Source organism: Panthera onca, chromosome B3, assembly GCF_046562875.1.
Source record: "Panthera onca isolate mPanOnc1 chromosome B3, mPanOnc1 haplotype 2, whole genome shotgun sequence".
Classification (NCBI taxonomy): domain Eukaryota; kingdom Metazoa; phylum Chordata; class Mammalia; order Carnivora; family Felidae; genus Panthera; species Panthera onca.
Window position 1 is genome coordinate 116,520,134 of NC_138344.1, and position 15,856 is coordinate 116,535,989.

The 15,856-nt window shown below is 41.8% G+C and overlaps 1 protein-coding gene across 12 annotated transcripts in view; it reads left to right on the plus strand.

The window, feature by feature from the left end:
• RGS6 (regulator of G protein signaling 6) overlaps positions 1 to 15,856 on the plus strand; it is a 603,395-nt gene that overhangs the window by 14,648 nt on the left and 572,891 nt on the right. For 6 of the 12 annotated variants that reach the window (XM_060620213.3, XM_060620198.3, XM_060620210.3 and 3 more), the window contains exon 1: positions 13,636 to 14,212. The exons of 2 other annotated variants lie outside the window; for them this stretch is intronic. The gene's annotated coding sequence lies outside the window, so the exon portion shown is untranslated. Of the gene's footprint in view, positions 1 to 13,339; positions 13,497 to 13,635; positions 14,213 to 14,410; positions 14,578 to 15,068; positions 15,239 to 15,856 lie in introns of those variants that run through there. 4 more of the 12 variants (XM_060620200.3, XM_060620204.3, XM_060620203.3 and 1 more) reach the window with 4 other exon arrangements.

Genomic DNA, 15,856 nt, shown 5'->3' on the forward strand with positions numbered 1-15,856 from the left:
TACAAATGGCCTTAGGCACGTATCGGATTGTCCTGCCAGCTTTGATGTGTGGAGATGTGGGGCTGTGGGCAAGTAGACCCTGATGTTGTCAAAGCACCCCTCGCCTGTGTCGGGGGTCACATAGTCCAAGTGATAGACCTCATCACAGAGAGGGTGCTGGGTTGATGTCACACACCCTCTTCTCCTGCCTCTGCTTTCAAAAGTATACATTATATGGGCATCTGGGTGGCTCAGTCTGTTAAGTGTCCGGCCCTTGATTTCGACTCAGGTCATGATCTCATGGTTTGTGAGTTCAAGCCCTGCATCAGGCTCCACATGGATAATGTGGAGCCTGCTTGGGATTCTCTCTCCTCTGTCCCCTCCCTCTCTTCTCTGCCCCTCCCCAACATGCAGGCGTGTGCTCTCTCCCTCAATAAATAAACTTCAAAAAATGCATTAAAAAAAGAATACATTATAGCAGCTTGGCAGGGAAGAGATTTTCAGCACCACTCTACAAATGGGGACAGAAGTACTGAATGATTAGACTTCTCCAAGGTCAAGCAACAGGGATTTGGGAGAAATGGAAACCACAGTGGTCTCTATCTGTGACCCCGGGAGCCCTCATGGTCAGTAGAAGTCATGGCCTGGGCAGCAGACCCCCATGTGGCCCAGCTGTTCCTTCTATTATTATGTTAGTTCTGAGTGTTCTTCAGCTAAAAAAGCAATACAAATCAAACAAGTGCAAAAACTCTGAAAAGCGCCATGAGGAAGAAAGCAGGGCAGGAACCGGGAGAGCTGAGTTCTGTTCCAGCTGTAATCTTTCATCAGTGCTTCTTGCTTGTCTCTGGACCCATTTCCTCATCTGCAGAATAAGCTGCAGCCTCACTGCAGATGTTAGCACGCGGGACTTCTAAGGTCAGGTGTCTTCTTGTCAATTCCAGCCTCTCTCATAGAAGGCCAACTTGGAAAACGCTTTAACTGAACGCTGTGTGGTGTGGTTCTTAGATTTTGCAGCTTGACTCTCTCCCATTTGGGAAACCCGTCTCGTGTTTACCAACACAGTGCAATTAAAGCATGAGGCTGCACTCACCGTTTACAGGCTTGTTTCCATTTTTTCCATTTGCGACACTAAATCAGTTGCTGAGCCCTGGTCCCATGAAAGGATTAGCTAATAGATTCCTTCTCTTAATTTCGCCTGATTTTAGAGGCCTCCCAAGAGAAAGAAAATGCATAGTTTATTGGGATGGGGTTTTACTGCCGAAATCTTTTACTTTTTAATTGCGAGGAAAGAGATACAAACAGACCTGGTTTACCCAAAATAATTTTGTGTTCCCATTTGAGTTTGATATAGTAGTTAAAAAAAAAATCTCCTACTTAAAAATACTCTCTCGGGATAAATATTTATGTGTGTATATTTTCTTAAACCTTGATCTTTTTCCATTACGTAAAATAGTTTTCATTCCTGGTATGCAATTCTATTAAACAACCTATCATCTCAAAACTAAGCATGCTACTAATTTCCCTGGGGATTAGTTTTTAATCTTCATTTTAGCCAATTGTTCTATTTCTTAGAGATAATACGATTTTATTGCATTTTAAGATATATATTTAAACAAAAGGCAAATATTATACATGGTAAGTGGGAACGGGGTTGGGTTACTATGATAAAGGTTTGTTTGAAACCTACCTGAGGTACAGGACAGCTCTGGCTTCTAGACAGTTACATTTAAAGTATTCAATTTCTGGGCACCTGGGTGGCTCAGTCGGTTAAGTGACCAACTTCGGCTTATGTCATGATCTCGCGTTTTGTGAGTTCGAGCCCCTCGTCAGGCTCTGTGCTGACAGCTCAGAGGCTGGAGCCTGCTTTGGATTCTGTGTCTCCCTCTCTCTCTGCCCCTCCCCTACTCTCATTCTGTCTCTCTCTCCCAAAAATTAATAAACATTAAAAAATATATAAAATTAAGTATTCCATTTCTTCTCCTCTTCTTGGTTAAAGAATAATTTTTCTTTTCCCCAGAAAAGGAGGTTCCTAACAAAATTACACGTGACCCACCCCAGTGCTGGGATAAATAGGAAAGAGACAAGGACCCATTTCCTTTGTGGTCATGCTCCCAGAGAAGGTTGGGGAACTCCAGATATGGAGTGGATTCTGTCATCTGTGGCTTGTAAATCGTCCTGAGTTGCTCCCAACTTCACAGCTGAGCCTCAGAAGCAGAGAAGAATGAGGGCTGGTTCTTCCCTTCGCTTGTCCCGATTTTTCTAGAGTGAGTGCATGCAGGGGCTAGGGCAGGCCCTCTCCGCCTCCTCTCTAGGGTGGGAGTCCTCGAACTCTAAGCTGTATCTGAACCACCCGAATTCATCAGAGTGTGCGGTATCTCACTGGTTTTTAGCCCCATTGTATGTTTCTGATTCAACAGAATTTTGGGGATGAGAAACCCGAGTTTTAACCTGCATGTCACCAAGATGTACATGCGTTAGTGAAGTTTAATGAACAGATAAGCAGGCAGTTAGTTAATATTTGAAGTATCCTAGTCAGGAGTGCCTAATTCTAGGAGTAGTTAGGGAGTTTCTAGAGACTCTCATCTGAAGCTCGTGTGTGTGAAGGGGTGGGCTTACTAAACACGGTAAGCTAAACATGGCTTCAGTTATCCATATCCCATCAACACCAGAGGATTTGTTCATTAGCACAATGCACATCAGAAATATTTTTCATGGGTGAAATCAGTGGGACTCAAAGTACGTAGCAAGGCCAGAAACATTGCACAGGTAGCACACCTTTGCATGAACAGGATGAATTAATTGTTCTAGGTTTAGGAAAATCCATAACACCTGCTAGTTCAAGGGCTTTGCAATCTGTCACCCCTAGGGCTGAGGAGAACGGGAGGCTGAGGTGCTGATTGATCTGTGCTGGTGGTTAACATGCCCAAGGCAGCTCAGCAGCAGTATCATCCAGACCAAAAGAAATTTGGGAAATACCTTTACTGTTGTGGTCCCAGTTTGCTGTGAGGTAAGCATGCTCCTTATAAATAAGGAAAGTTGAGATATCAACAGTGTGGCGAAGGTCAGTATGGAAGACAAACCCCAGCACGGAACCACCGAGGGTGGGGGCTGGTGAGGAGGGCTGATGGTTGAGTGTGCACGATGCAGCTGAGGTCTACTGGAGAGAAAGGGGGGACATGAAGACTTCCTCAGGCAAGGAGGTCAGAATGGAGAGAAATAGGAATGAGAAGGCATTTTGAGTTAGTTGAAAAGAACTCCGAGATATTTCTTATAAATCGTTCTCATGAATGGAGAAAAGATCAGCTTGGGGCAACCGCTCTTAGAATAGCGTTTCTGGTCAGGGTATTTTAAATGCTAATTACTTGCTTGGATGTATATTAAATACGAGCAAGTAAATACCAATGGACACACTTATATCTCACTCAGATGCAGGTTAAAATCCCTTAGTTCCTGGTGCTCCAGCTGGAAGCCTCATAAGAAAGACTAGAACAGTGATTTTCAGGGGGAGGGGAAGGCCCATGGGTTTGTATCAGGACATGTGCGTGTGTATGAGTATGTGTAATTAACACAAACCACATGCTTGGAGAAGTCTTCCAATCTTGAACCTGCTTTGCTGTCTGCAGACGCTGTCACTGGTACAGGAAATTCTCGAGGTTCCATGACTTTAAATTCCACCTATTTAAAAAAAAATGTTTATTTATTTATTTTTGAGAAAGAGAGAGCGAGTGCATGCACGCAGGGGCAGGGGGAAGGGCCGAGAGACAGTGAGACAGAAAATCCCAAGCAGGCTCAGGCTGCCTCAGTCAGCACAGAGCCCGACACTCTGGAACACAGCCTGGAACTCACCAACTGTGAGATCGTGACCTCACCCCTGATCAGAAATCAAGAGTCGGTTCCTTAATGGACTAAGCCACCCAGGTGCCCCTAAATTCCACCTATTTTTACGTCCGTAGCCCCAATCCCCCAAAGTACCGCAGAAGCCCCCAGCAGATTATCCATCAAGTCTCATTGGTCATAACTCTACAACATAGCCACAGAAATGGAACTAGCATGAGTAGTTTAGTCTAATAAAGATCCACTCTGGTGGAAGTGGTATTAGGTCTTCTTAGTTATAGCTGCCAGAAGGGCGGTGAGGAAGTCAGCAAAGAAGAAGGAGAGAGTAGAGGAGGGGTCAAGGATGGGTATGGCTTGGGAATGGGTTTGGTAGACAACCGTGTCTGTTATGGTCTATTTTTATGTTCTATCAGTAAAGTTCAAGTGGGTCATGGCCTCCTGGGAGAATAGCATATCAGAAGCGTGATACTTATCAAAAGAACAGCTGGCATGGATAAACAAAATGTGGCATATCCATATAATGAAAACACTACTTGGCAGTAAAAATGAATGGACTCTTGTTACATGCACCATCACAGATGGATCTCAAAGGCATGACAAGAAGCCTGACGCAGGATGACCGTACTGTATGATTTTGTTTATATGACATTATAGAAAAGGCAAAACCATAGGGATAGAAAACAGACCAGTGGCTGCCTACTAGGGGTAAAGGGAGGTGACTGGATACAAAGGAGAAAGAAGGAACTTTTGGGGGGTGATTAAAATGTTCTAGAGATTAAAGAGAAAACTACTGCTGGGTCTTGGGGGATGGTGGGAAAAGGGACAACATTTATTGCAGGAAAATTCATTTTGAGCAGAGGATACAGTTCTGTTATCTTGAGAAACAGGGCCATCTGTCCAGGCTTTGGTTTGGACAAATGGCACAAATTTCATTTCTATGTTCTTAAGAATGTCAATGAGGAGTTGGCAAACACAAGATTCTGAAGAGGGCTGAGGATACCCTTTGAGCTGAGCTCTGGTTCTTGAACACCTGCAAAAGGCCTTTGGATTAAAATAAGGTTCTCCTTAAGAAGAAGGCTTTGCTATGTTTTACAGAGGTTGCTATGTGTTCAATTTCAATGTTCTTGCTTTTGGGGGCTACCTGTGGTCTTAGGTGACTGGGACTTTTGATAGAGTTTGTAACTGACAGATTTTGCCTCAATAAAGGAGCCTTCTTATTGAAGTACCTGCCTTACCATTTACCATTTACCTAAACAAACATGCCTGTAACTGAATTTGATAAGCTGGGAATCCCAGCACCTAGCAACAGAGGATTGGGGGAAGGGTGAAGAATAGATATTTTTGGTTGAGGGGACCTGTCCAAGATTTCAAGTCCTATCACATGAGCAGCTGCCTCTTCTGTGACAATTCTGACCACAACCTCTGGATGGTAGTGTCTGAAATAATGTCTATGAGGTGATCTGATGAGGACGCTTGGTCCAAACAATTGGTGTGAACAGAATCCCATGGTTATTTTGGGAGCTGTCGTAGGTTTTAAAAAACTTGTCGTTGATGTAAATTTTCTCCCATGTGTATTGGTTATATATATATATATACACCTCCCTGCATCCCTATTATTAAGCATGGGGCCTTTGTAAATACACATTCCATTCTGACCAAACACTACGTCTGAGTTTCAGACATCACCATTCCAGCATCATGACATAAACACATCCATCCCCAGACACACAATTTTTAAAATTGCAGATTAAGTGCTAAACTATCATCATGAATTGCATGGCCTTTTCCTGAGAAAGAGACTATGCAATTAGTAATAAGAAAAATGCTGGGCATTCTATGAAAGAAGCATCCCACAGGCTGTGGGTCAGTCACAAACTGTCAGAGGAGGTAACTGAGAATACATGACCACTGGTTGACCCTCAAGCTGGATCTGGGCAACTGGAGGCCTCTCATTCCTCCAGTATGTTTGGAATGTATGTTTTGCCCACTGTTCCTGCACTAGGAGCCATTTAAAGGATGTAGCTTTGTGAGAGTAATGTATGGTTGAGACCATCTGAACTGGATATGTGGACTGGACCCTGTTGAGGCCTCTGCATGAACTTTAAGATTCTGGCAGGTGGGGGTGGAGATCTACTCATCTTGTGGCTGGCTGCTCAAGACAAGCCTTGTATGTGAGTTCCCTTGCTTATTAAAATTGTCACCTACAAATCTAGAATGGCTGTCTCTTTTCTTAGTTGCCTTGCCCTCCATTTATAGAGGACAATTTGAAAACCAATGCAAATTTTTGTTCAAAAGCAGATTCCCTGGTCCCCTCACTAGAAATTTCAACTGAGGTCTGAGGTGGGGTTCAAGGATCTTTATTGCTGTCTCTTCAGCAAGTGGTGCTGGGAAAACTGGACAGCGACATGCAGAAGAAAGAACCTGGACCACTTTCTTACACCACACACAAAAATAAACTCAAAATGGATGAAAGACCTAAATGTAAGACAGGAAGCCATCAAAATCCTTGAGAAGAAAGCAGGCAAAAACCTCTTTGACCTTGGCCGCAGCAACTTCTTACTCAACACGTCTCTGGAGGCAAGGGAAACAAAAGCAAAAATGGACTATTGGGACCTCATCAAAATAAAAAGCTTATGCATAGTGAAGGAAACAGTCAACAAAACTAAAAGGCAACCGACGGAATGGGAGAAGGTATTTGCAAACAACATATCAGATAAAGGGTCAGTGTCCAAAATCTATTAAGAACTTATCAAACTCAACACCCAAAAAACAAATAATCCAGTGAAGAAATGAGCAAAAGACATGAACAGACGCTTCTCCAAAGAAGACCTCCAGATGGCCAACCGACACATGAAAAGATGCTCAACATCACTCATCATCAGGGAAATACAAATCAAAACCACAATGAGAGGGGTGCCTGGGTGGCTCAGTCTGTTGAGCTTCCAACTTCAGCCCAGGTCACGATCTCACCGTCTGTGAGTTCGAGCCCCACGTCGGGCTCTGTGCTGACAGCTCAGAGCCTGGAGCCTGCTTCGGATTCTGTGTCTCCCTCTCTCTCTGACCCTCCCCCACTCATGCTCTGTCTCTCTCTGTCTCAAAAATAAAATAAAAACATTAAAAAAAATTAAAAAAAAAACCACAATGAGATACCACCTTCTACCTGTCAGAATAACTAACATTAACAACTCAGGCAACAACAGAGAAAGGATCTCTTTTGCACTGCTGGTGGGAATGCAAACTGGTACAGCCACTCTGGAAAACAGTATGTAGGTTCCTCAAAAAATTAAAAATAGAACTACTCTCCGACCCAGCAATTGCACTCCTATGTATTTATCCAAGGGATACAGGTACGCTGTTTCAAAGGGACACATGCACCCCCATGTTTATAGCAGCACTATCAACAATAGCCAAAGTATGGAAAGAGCCCAAATGTCCATCGATGGATGAATGGATAAAGAAGATGTGGTACATATATACAATGGAGTATTACTCGACAATCAAAAAGAATGAAATCATTTACAACTACGTGGATGGAACTGGAGGGTATTATGCTAAGCGAAATTAGTCAGAGAAAGACAAATACCATATGACTTCACTCATATGAGGACTTTAAGATACAAAACAGACGAACATAGGGAAGGGAAGCAAAAATAATATAAAAACAGGGAGGGGGACAAAGAGACTCTTAAATATGGAGAACAAACAGAGGGTTACTGGAGGGGTTGTGGGAGGAGGGATGGGCTAAATGGGTAAGGGGCATTAAGGAATCTACTCCTGAAATCATTGTTACACTATATGCTAACTTGGATGTAAATTAAAAAAAATAAACAAAAATTAAAAAAAAAAGAATCTTTATTGCTAAGTTTCATAAATGCCTCAGGCAATATGGATACTGTGGCCTTCAAGCCACCCCTTGAGAAAGACCCTTTTAAAAATAGCCAGGAAATTAATTTTCTGTCAAGATTGAACAGGAGGCAAAATTTATCCAGAATCTTTTTTCCTTTTATTGTCAAAGTGCAAAGTAAATAGCCCTTATTTCTCAGGAAAAGAAAAGACTACATTAAGAGTGAGGAAGAGAAAATGTGTGGGTCTGAGGAAAAGCATCATGAACTGTCAACTGTCACAAAGTCACAGTCCTAGGAAGTAGGCCACAGGGTGCCAAGTCTCATCTCCTCTGCAAATCTACTGCCACACACACATGCACCAAATGCACTGACACCAACCAACCATATTTTCCCATCGTCACCTGCCAGTGTAGTCATCGCAACTAAATTGCCAGCTTGTTTTCGTTCTGTTCACTTTGTCACCCAGTTTGAGAGCTACACCACGATCAATCCTATTGCATACTTTCCCTGCAACTCCTCACTAGGTAATGAGGTCATCAAAAGATTTAGGAGTTTACCTATAAATGTATTTTATTTTATACTTTAGAGGAGTTTGGGGGAAAGATTCTTGTACACAGCATGGCCTTCATAAATGATTGCTGAGCGAATGAATGAAATGTTGGGCCGAATCCCATTATTGTATACATTCACAAAATAGTAGATCAAATCATATTTTCAGTACAGCTAACAGTGAGCTGAGTCTTAAAACCCACAGTGAACGCTCTTGAAAGTGCAGATGATTTTCTGTTGTTATTTTATTGTGTTTGTTTTTTGTTAAGGAGAACAATTATATCTTGATACGTTTTGGAAATTTTTATTTTTAAATCATTTTAAATTACACAAAAGTTGCCAAAAATAGTTCAAAGAACTGCCTTATATTCTTCAAGTTGTTAACACTTCTGAATCATCTGAGAGTAAGCTGCAGATATGAAGCCTCCTTACCCTGTCACACATCGGTGTGTAGTTTCTACAAGCAAAGACGTTCCTAAATAACCACAGCACAATCTCACATCAGGAGCATAACACTGATCCAATGTAATCTAATAAAATCCACTGAAATTTCACCAGTTATGCCATTACTGTCATTTATAGGCCTTGGATCCTATTAAAGATCACCTCTTGCATTTAGTTGTCTTGTCTCTCTAGTGACTTTTAATCTGCAACAATTTTTACTTTCATAGCCTTGACATTTTTGAAGGATACATGCCAGTTACTTGAATTTCTCTCAATTTGCATTTGTCTGATGTTTCCTCATGACTTTTATATTTATGCAAAAGAACTACTACTGTGTTCTTTTCACTGTATTCTATCAGGAGGCAACACGAGGTTGGTTTTTTCCATTACTGGTTTTTATTTATGTAAACTTTTGCCAGTTGGTTAAGATGGTATCTCCCAAATATTATAGTTGTAATGTTAATTAGTAAGCGTGCTGTCCTTGTTAATTAATAATTAATGGTCTGTTGATGAGAATTAATGACTATTTTTAGGGACATACTTTGAGACACTGTAAGTATCTCATTCCTCATCAAACTTTTACTCACAAATTTTAGCATCCATTGATGATTCTGGCTTGAGTCAATCTAAATGATGGTTGTAACATTGTGATTTTCTACATTCTATCTTTCTTTCTTCTTCTATTAGTTGTATTCTACTAGTAGAACTTTCCTTTCTCCTTTATTTCTTTCTATCAGCATGGACTCATCTCTATTTTACTCAAAGGTTACAACTTGTTGCTGTCATTATTTATTTTGATGCTTAAATTGTCCTAGATTTGGCTGATAGAGACCCCTTTAGATCCTATATTCTTTGAACGTATCTCCATAATTCTTTAAGTACCTTTTCATTTTCCTTGCACAACAAATTATTCTGGTTTTACCCACTACACCATGGAGCCATAGTTCTTTTTGGTGGAGAATGGTATTTAAAAACCAAAGTCTGAGTATTAGGTGTGTTCATGGCTACTGGGGTACTATTGCATTTAGACTCTCTCAGTGAATGGAACTAGGAAACATACCAACATATATATGCACATATTCATATATTTTTCTATCTTTTCATCTGTGTAAAGTAGAATTCATTTCATACCATCTTCTTTAATTTCAAGCCACATCACTGGGTTTATTCTGATCTTTCCTCTTTTTATATCTGTAATTCCCTTCTCCAACAGTGACAAAACTGCCTACCAATATCCTTAATATATTTACTTGTTTGTTCAATTCCTGGTATGTAAACCAATCTGTTGGCCATGGTAGCAAAAAGTATGGCCTGTCTCTATGAAGTTAATTATTTTTATCATTACATATATATATATATATATATATATATATATATAATATTTATAATATAAATATATGTTATATTAAAATTACATATAAGTTATATATATAATAAAAATATGTAGTATATATGTCTATGTGTATAAAATATATACACATACATGTATACATGTGTAATTATTTTATTGAATTGCAAATTCAAATTTACTGAATATAAGTAAATACGTATAAATTTTATTGAATTGTAAATTAAAATTTATTGAATATAAGTAAATACATATGAAAATATCTCATTATATATAATAATAAGCTTTACTGATATATACCATGAAGTTCAAGGTGTACTATGTGATGATTTGATACACGTGTATATTGCAAAATGATTACCACAGTAAGGTTAGTTAACACTTCATCCCATCACAAAATTACCACTTTGTGTGTGTGTGTGTGTGTGTGTGTTTAGATGACAATTAAAATTTACTCTAACAACTTTCAAGCATAATACAGTATTGTTAACTATAGTCATCATATTGTACATTAGATCCCTAAAACTCATGCATCTTATAACTAGGTTTGTACGCTTTGATCAACATCTCCTCATTTTTCCAATCTCTTGGAAACTACCATTCTATATTTCTATGAATTCAGCTTTTTTAGATTTCACAGTGAGCTCATACAGTGTTTGTTTTTCTCTGATTTATCTCACTGAGCATAGTGTCCTCAAGGTCCATCCATATTGTTGCAGATGGCAGGATTTCCTTATTTTTGTATGGCTAAATAATGGCTCTTTCTGTGAAAAATGCCATTGGAATTTTGACAAAAATTTTGGTAATAATAGTAAGTGTGTGTATTTGTGTGTGTGAGATCCATTCATGTGTCAATGGATAATCAGGTTGTTTCCATGTCTTGGCTATTGTAGAAAATGTTGCAATGAACATGGGAGTGCATATAGCTTTTTGAATTAGTGTTTTCACTTTTGGGGGGGATATATGTCCAAAAGTGGAATTGCTGGATTATTTGGTAGTTCTATTTTTAATTTTTTGAGGAAACTCCATAGTGTTTTCCATAGTGGCTGCACCAATCTACATTCCCATCAGCAGTATACGAGGATTCCCTTTTCTCTACTTTCTCACTAATACTTGTCTCTTGTCTCTTTGAAAAATAGCCATTGTAACAAGTGTGAAGTAATATCTCATTGTGGTTTTAATTTGCATTTCCTTAATGATTAGTGATATTGAGCATTTCTTCATGTGCCTGTTGGCCATCTGTATGCCTTCTTCAGAAAAAATGTCTATTCAAGTCCCTCACCCATTTTTTACCTGTTTTTGTTTTTCTGTTGAGTTGTATGAATTCTTGTACTTCTCATCAGATATTAACTCCTTATCAGATAGATGGCTTGAAAATATTTTCTCTCATTCTATAAGTTGCCTTTTCAATTTGCTAACTGTTGCCTTTGCTGTGCAGAAGCTATTTAGTTTGATATAGTCCCACTTGTTTATTTTTACTTGTGTTGCTTGTGTTTTTGGAGTCATATCCAAAAAATTGTTGCCAAGACCAATGTCAAAGAGACTTTCCTCTGTTTTCTTCTAGTAGTTTTACAGTTGTGGGTCTTATGCTTAAGTCTTTAATCCATTTGGAGTTAATTTTTGTGAGTTGTGTAAGCTAGGGGTCGATTTTCATTATTTTGCATGTGAATATCCAGTTCTCCTAACATCAGTTAATTCTTGGCTCCTTTGTCAAATATTCATCCACTGTTTACATGTGGATTTATTTCTGGGCACTCCATCAGTCTATGTGCCTGTTTTTATGCTAATACCACACTGTTTCGATTACTATAGCTTTGTAATATAGTTTGAAATTTGAAATCAGGTAGTGTCATGCCTTTAGCTTTGCTTTTCTTGCTTTAGACAGTTTTGGCTATTTAGGGTCTTTTGTGGTACCATATACATTTTAGGATTCCCCCCCCGTTTCTGTGAAAAATGTCATTGGAATTTTGACACAGATTATATTGAATCTGTAAATGGCTTTGGGCAGCACGGATACTTTAACAGTATTAATTCTTCCAATCTATAAACGTGGGATATCTTTCCATTTATTTGTGTCTTCTTCAATTTCTTTCACCAATGTCTTGTAATTGTCAGTATATGGATCTTTCACCTCCTTGGTTAAGTTTATTCTTAAGTATTTTGTTCTTAAGTATTTTGTTATATTTGAAGACCTTTCTTCAGATGCTCCTGAAGCTCACTGCTTATACTTCCAGATGGTTGTTCCCTGATGCCTGACCCTCAAGAAGCTGCTGGTCTCAGAAATGCAGGGCTCCCCTTAAAAGGAAGACCCCCCTTCCCATCCCCCATCTCTCAGTAAGAAGCCCATTCTCTACCTGTTCCAAACAGCTGCAGCCAGCTCCACGAAGATGCTTACACCAAATAAACCTGGGAACAGAAAATTTTCATATTTTAACAAATGAAATAACTGGGGCATCTAATGAAATTACATTTTACTCATTAGGTTAAGTGTGGTTTCCTTTGGTTGCAGGCTTTCTTCCAGGTTTTGGTGGCACCACTTTTGTGACTTAGCCCCAGGTAATACATATACCTGCTTGGGTACGTCCCCATTAAGCAGAAGGGTCTGAGGGCTGGGACCGTTATTTTATCAATTTCTAGTGCTTGGCAGAGGGTCTAACACAGGGTGGGTGCTAATTATTGTTAATTGGATGAAAGAATGAATATGTCCATTAGTCAATATAGAATGGCGGGAAAGGAGATTTATCTTGGGAAGGAGACATTAAAGTTCAACCTGTGACCCACGTGGATGAAGACAGGTCATCCATCTTTAGAAATCTTTAGATATTTTATTTCGAGTTTTTGTTTTCCTGGTAACACTACACAATTCAAGAATAAGTTATTCTTGATATTGGTTACATTGGCATTGCACACTGCTCCCATGGTGACCATCCAGTACCAACAATGTTGTTCTATTTTCACCTGCAGTTTCCTGAGTTTTTAACCAAATATCCAATTTCAAAGATCCCACATTAAAGAATGTCTTCAGTTCAAGTTACCCTTTCTCATTTTCTATCTTCAACCTTTTCCTCTTTTCCCCAAGAACGTCTGCAGAGTTAATTTCTCTTGAAAATTCTTTCGTGGTGTTCCAGATACGAATGATCATAAAATACTCCAAACACAGCATGTGGTGTAAATGTTGAATCGATTAAAATGACGAGGTTAGTCACAATATCCCTGACGATCGCTGTGGCCCATTTTAATTTAGAGGGCGCCAGCTACACGTCAGCGAGAGACTGAAAGCTACCGGGCAAACCACTCCGGACCAGGAATCCCTAAGACAACCCTGACGCCGCTGAAGTTTCCAGACGCGGCCAGCTCTCGGGACTGACAGAAGGAGCCTCCGCATCGCCGAGCCAGTCTGCCAGTTTTCTCGGCAGCAGACAAAGTGCCAGGAATTTCTAGGCTTTCCCTTCCTCGGGCAAATCCCAGTCTGCACCGTCTGAGGCGCTTAGGAACAGGTGAGCCGAGAGGCGGCGCCCGGGGGACGCGCGCAGGTGCCTGGGCTCCGCCCGGCCCCGCCCGGCCCCGCCCCGGGCCGCCCCGCCCCGGGCCGCCCCGCCCCGGGCCGCCCCGCCCCGCCCCGCCCCGCCCCGCGCCACTCCGCTCCGGGCCCAGGTGCCGGCGACCAGGTGCGCGCGGCGCGGGGCTGCAACTCTGCCCGACACCCGACAGCGGGCGCCGCTGCGGCGGTTCGCGAGCGGCGGAGCTGAGCTGAGCGGCTCCGGGAGTTGGGGCAGCTCCTGCGCCCGGCCCTGCTCGCAGCGAGAGCTCCGCCCGGCGCCGGCATCCCCCAGCTGCGGGAGCGGGCGGGCGCCGAGGGGGCGGACCGACCTCCGCGGACCCCGGAGGCCTGGGGCGGGCGAGGGGCGAGCGCCGGAGATCCCGAGCGCCCCGCGCCCCGGCGCCATGCGACCCACCGCGCCTCCTGGCCGGCCCCGGGCTTCGTTCTCCGCTCCCTAAACCCCGCGCTCGCCACCGCGGCAACTCGCAAAGACAAGGCGGGTCGCCGGAGAGCAGCGGGGAGACCGCCTCCGACGTCCCCTCCGCCCCCCAGAGGCTGCCGGTGCCTCGTTCTCCGGGCTTCTCTAGCTTTACCATGAACCTGGCTCAAGCTTGGCTTTAGGAGAAATTCAGAAGCCGGAGGGGGAGTCAGTGCAATTCTTTGGTTGCTAAGGTAATTGTAGTTGTGACAAAAACGGGCAGGAAACAATTGGGGGAAAAGAGGTTTTAAAACGGTAGACACCCTCCCCCCCCCTTCATATGTGTTGATTTCATTTCATCTTCTGGGTGTGGATGCTGTCCATTTCGGATGCGTGACAGGTGTCGGGCTGTGCGTGTGTGTGCAGTTTGGGACTGTAGAGGCACGAGCTTACATAAGTGGTTAGGCAAGCTGGCGTGCGGACTTGTGTGGGATGGGTGCAGGTCTGCATATAAATCATGTTCCTGGGTTTCTGGGTGCGAAGCGCTCAGTGACTGGGGCCAGCGAGCAGAGGGTTCGTGCTCTTAGGTACTTCCAGTCTTCCGATGCTGTGATCGCAGGTGGGGCACCTTTACCCCAGAAGCAGGCGTTCATTAACTTTTTCTCTGATAAACCTCGCCCTTTTGCGGTTTGCAAGAAGAAGCGCAAGCGAGTGGTGAGGTGTGGAGGGCAGGGGTGGGGGCGGGGGTCTGTTCTTTGGGAACTGCGGCAGGAAAGAGAACGGTAGGTAGGTACTCGCTCTCAGAGGGCGACCGCTAAACTGTTGGCGTGAACAGCTCGTGTTTACCGTCACCGTCAGGCTGTAAACGTGGCCCGGCGAGACGGAAAAAAGTGACCCAGAAAATTTAATTTTGTTTAGAATGAAAGATGCTTTTTAATTTTATTTTGTTACTAGTTTTTAATTTGATGGAGCAGGAAAGTGATTTGTTTCTCTCTTGTTGGGAGGAGTGGTATTTCTGCCTTACAAATTGAAGATATTTTGGGGCTTGTTGTCGGCTTGGGATTGTTCCCTCAGCATTTATCAATGCTTAGAAGCTGGATCTGCAGGTAGTTTGTAATCAATACCTTTTAGCAACCCCAAAGTAAAACTGCAAAAATAAGCAGTCTTAGACCAAGCCCAGCATTGGACCCTTTTCTCACCAGAAGGGGATGAGATATGGAAGACGAAGAACCAGGCTTCTAAGTGTCCGGATGGAGTTACAGACGGAGCCGCAAGTTTGTGTATGTTCTGTCAGAAAGTGTTTGAAGGGACACTGTTAATAGGTTTGGCTTCCTATGTTAACAGCAAGGCTTCTCTAGATCACTTTTCATAGGCGGATGGGTAATTCCAGGGAGTGGGACCTGGGGGTTGGAGAAACTTTCTGTAAGCTGTACATTCTTTATCATTAGGTGTTCTTAGTCTTATTAATTTGTTAATTTTGCAATGGCTGAGACTGCTCTGTGACAGAAAGTAAGCAGAGGACTGAGGGACATTTGAGGCTCTTTTGGGAGGCGCTTCTGTAAGTGAAAGCTTGCATGCTAAACAGCCAAACCCAAGATAAGAAGTTCTTTCTGAGTTCCCTGATGGTACCGTCGAGCCAAATTGTTGCATAAGTATGGTGATCTTAGATACTATAAATGTTGAGGTATTATATATATATATTATATATATGTATAATATAATATATATTACATTATATGTATAATATAGTATATATTACATTATATGTATAATATAATATATATTACATTATATGTATTTATATACATTATATACATTATACATATATAATATATATTATATTGTAAATATATAATATATATTATATATGTATAATATAATATATATATTATATATAT